Genomic DNA, 4,542 nt, shown 5'->3' with positions numbered 1-4,542 from the left:
ATGAGTGCCTGTTTTCAAAGTTTCCCTAAATTTTTAAAAAAGTATATTGCTTGATCTTGTAAAATATGAAATACTTTTACCGTCTAGATTTGATTATATTACACTTTGAAAATATCAGGTACCATATTTATTACTAGATTTAGAATAATTTAGCCAATAAATACCTATATAAATTAAAAATTCAAAATTAAACACTTTTTTCTTTCCATATGGGACATGAGAGATACATAAATAATGATAAAAGAAAAAAAGAAAGAAAAAAAAGTTGACCCTTCTGGGGATTGAACCCATGGCCCTCATTTTCAATGTAGTTAACAGTAATTCTAGCCTATTTGAATACTCTTCAAAGCGGAGGTAATGCATTAGGGTGCTAATACCTTAAATGAACTTAACTTCTTGCGAGTGAGTCCGTGTATGTGCAATGTTTATTTTTTTATGAATTTCGGATGTTTTGCAAATATCCTATTTGATCATGTTCCATTTAAAAGTATATGAATTATTTCAAATATTAAAGCAACATGCCCCATATTCATGCTAATTTTTATAAAAAATAAAATAAAAAATTTACATGTATTTTCATTTTAAGCATTTTTTTTTTCGTTGCAATAAAACTTTTGGCAGTCATTCAAGTAAGAAAGTACTATGTACAAGTGTTAGTTCATTTATTTGTAATGCATTTAAGCTATTCATAGACAATCATAAAGTATTCAACATAAACAATACATTATGTCATATTTTATCTGTATTACGTATATTGATCCCTGGGTGAATAAAGACAGTTGAATTGAATTGTATACAATACCCTATTCATTTAGCGTTTACTTAACAACTGTGATTAGAAAGTCGTTTAACAAGGTAAAGGGTATGAATCATTTTCCATACATGTCCTCTTTACTATTTGTTTACTTCACATACTCATGTTTTGGTTTCGATTATACAAGCGCATACATGTTAATCGTTGTTAAGGTAGAGATACGCTTTGTGCATGTTCCTTTTTTAAAGCTATTATTCAAATATAGATTGAACGGTTTAACTGTAAAATGGAGTTCAGTATTGTCTATTTATATATTTTAATTATTACGATTTGTTCTAAGAGATTCCAGGTTCAAGGCGACACTAATCATGGTCTTGAAAAGTTACATGAAAAGCCTTTGGACATAGAAAAAAGGTACCTACGATGGAATAATAATGGATATATAGTTCCAACTCAAGGTTCACGTTATGAATTGATGTATTTGCAGCCTCATCCCGCGAATGTCGCTGTAAAGAGTGGTGTAAACTACATGGCATTCACCCTGTACATGAGGAACGGGCGAGCAGTGGCTGGAAACACAGGAATATTTCACTTTATCGATTCCGATATTGCCGTGGAAAATGTACAGTACTGTACCAGGAAAACTATGCATGCTGGAGCCTACTATCATTTTTATGGGAAATGTCCAGAAGAAGAGCAAATGATTGTAGCATCTGGATACTGTTATCAAGGGTCAAACGGAAGAGGTCTTGTTTATAACTCTATAACATTCAACAGTGTGGCAATGACGTACGTCGATGGACGATATTATTTCTCAACGAGGACAGAACTGTTCATCCGTACGAACAAAACTTGATCAAAGTATGCTTCAATAACTGGAAAGATAGCGGATTTCAAGTGAATTCATGGGTCATGCTATACAAGGAATATTCCGTTTTGCGTCAGGACTTACAAATGACTTTCGAAAAAGATCCAAACGTGCTTCTACGTCATGCAATAAACTGTGAGTGTATTCCCGTGAATGGATCTTCAAGAATGGAATACTTTGGAGTGCTGATAGTTTTCACGAGTTTGCTTGGCTTTCAAATTATGGTGCATTTGTAAAGTTATATGGCAGATGTTACTACGCAATGTTATATGATTTTGTAAAAAAAGAATTTTTCTAAATGCTCTTATCTTAAATGATATACTCTGCTTGTGTAAAATATTTATATCATAGAAAAATTTATTGAATTCTATAAAATTCTTACTGAAAATGTCTTATTTGATGAACAGAATGAATAAATTATGTATCGGGAAGCTGCGTTTCCTTTAACGATAGATGTAAAGTCGACCCTTTCTTAAAAATGACACTATATTTTCTTATTGTGACCACCTATAGTGTGTAGAATTTTAAACATTATAAGATATCTACTTTGTGTGAAGCCAAATCGTGTTTATTATATATTTACAAAGAGTAGCAATTAAACATGTACTAATATTGTCCTTTATTAAATTTGTGCATAGTATATCTTTAATACTTTAACTTCTTTAATTTCTTAACTATTTGAAAATTTTGTTTCGAATGTTAGATGAGAGCAATCATTACGTAAAGTTTTATTTCAATTTTGATTTTTTTTAAGATTTGTAACTTTTCTTAAATTTGTGGTGTTTGTTGTATCCGCTATGTCAACGCTTTAATTCTAGTATGATTACCCCAAACCTGCGATTCCAGTATTTTTACAAACTATGTATTAAAACAAACAGTCTAACACAAGACACTGAACAAAGTAACAGACAATGAATACAAAGAAACATAGATTGACAAATGTACATGGCATTGATACGAAATATTTCCTAGCAGTGAACTAAACCTATGGGAATTTTGATAAAGAATAAATTAATTTGTAGTTGTTAACAGACCGATTTGTAAAAAATTTTGATATTTTTTGTGTCATTACTTTAAAGAACTTTTAAAAAGTGGTCAATCTCTCCGGCCTCTTCGCGAAACGTTTGTGTTTGCGTATTTGTGTGTGCATGTGTGTACTTTATACAACTGTCACTTTTATATTAATAAATTTATATATAAACATATTTTGCAAGGTGTCTTCTTTTTTACGTTTTATAACTGTAAAACGAATTTTCTTTGAAATGGTTGAAGCTAAATTCATCAATAATCGGACATGAATATAATTTTTTTTTCATTCTGTATAAAGGGCAAACCAATGTTTTAAAATGTTGCAATAATTGATTCAGAAATTGTAAGATTTTGACTTCTACCAAAAATGTTAAATCACTATAGCCGTACTAATTACCAGAACACAAAATAAGGTGGTTCAACTGTATAGGACTAACAATTAAAAGCTTTTGAAAAATAAAGAAGAATACCATTCTTAAGGTACAGTGTGCTTTCGAATGACGGCTTTGGCGAGAGGTTTAAGACTCAGACCTGTGAGCTTAGTATCTATAAGCTTGTATAGCTTCCTACACAATCGAACTACAACAACGTCTGTGCAAACTAAATGGTTTGCCAGTTCTATGAAACTTTTTGTCATCTAATAGTTGTCATTGGACGGACATTTAATTTGACACTCTTGCGCCAGTCTAAGAGAATCTACATAATTTCCTGGCGATAAAATTAACAATGAGCGGTGGCTAGATTCAAAAGTTTCTTCTGAAAGATGTTTTGAAAAAATAATTATCTGTCCTTAATTTTATTTTCCTATGAAATAAAAAGCGCCAAATACATTTTCACTTTACCAGTAACGTAGAAAAAAGTATGTGAGAAATCTAATAAAATAAACATAAATAAATAATAAATATACGAGTACAATGTACATAATCTAAAGATATTGTATAAAGCATTGCTATATTGACAAAGAAGAGGTAACATAATACATTTCAATACATAACAATATTTTTCCTATTTGAATAATACAAGCCTTTATGACTGACTATACAATCGATTACAAGTAAATGTATGGATTTCTCAATAGTTCAAAGAACGCTATGTTCACAACTTTAAAGTACAAACAGTTTGAAAGGCTACAAATACTCTTGGTTATAATCATTTCTAAAGAAAGTGATCTGTATAATTGTTGATCTAATTGGAATTTGCTTAAGAAAAATATGAAAAAAACGAGTTAAGATATTCACTCTAGTTAACGTTTATCAATGTCACTAATACGGAAGTTTAAAGGGAGACGCAGGCAAAATTTTCATTTCTTTATTTTTTGAATATTTCATTCATGATTCTGTAAATGTCCTCAAAATAAATGCACAAAGCATTGTTACAGGAACAAATCTTTTTCTCATTATAAAGTATTAAATGATGGTTTTCTAACCTGACCCACGTGGGCCAGGTTTCAGCGTTAAGATTTCACAATAATTGTCACAGTGAAATTTTTGAAACGTTACAGAGTATGTCAAATGAATGACTTAGACTTGTTTCAATCAAACAAAACCCACACTATCTGTTATTGTAACTTCAAGTGTTTGTTCAAGTCACAAAACTTGTTTGAAAAACTACTCTAAATTTCGTTCCACATTTATAAATATATTTACGCTTCAAACCCAAAATGTATAGAATTTAATACAGAAATTCATGCTGGTATTTAAAAAAAAAATGTCATTTTAGTGGATTTGAGTTCAATAACAACATTTTTATATTTTTGTCATTAATTTGCCTGAGTATCCCTTTAAAGATCCACGTGTAACCAGTTTAATTCTAAGGAACAATCAGCTTGCAAACAATAAATACTTTTGGTTTAGATCAGATCATTTCTAAAAATAGTTATCTGTAATTTGTT

This window comes from Ruditapes philippinarum, unplaced genomic scaffold (assembly GCF_026571515.1).
Source record: "Ruditapes philippinarum isolate M1 unplaced genomic scaffold, ASM2657151v2 ctg1244_1_1_1_1, whole genome shotgun sequence".
Taxonomy (NCBI): Eukaryota; Metazoa; Mollusca; class Bivalvia; order Venerida; family Veneridae; genus Ruditapes; species Ruditapes philippinarum.
Note: the sequence above shows the minus strand (reverse complement) of the source record.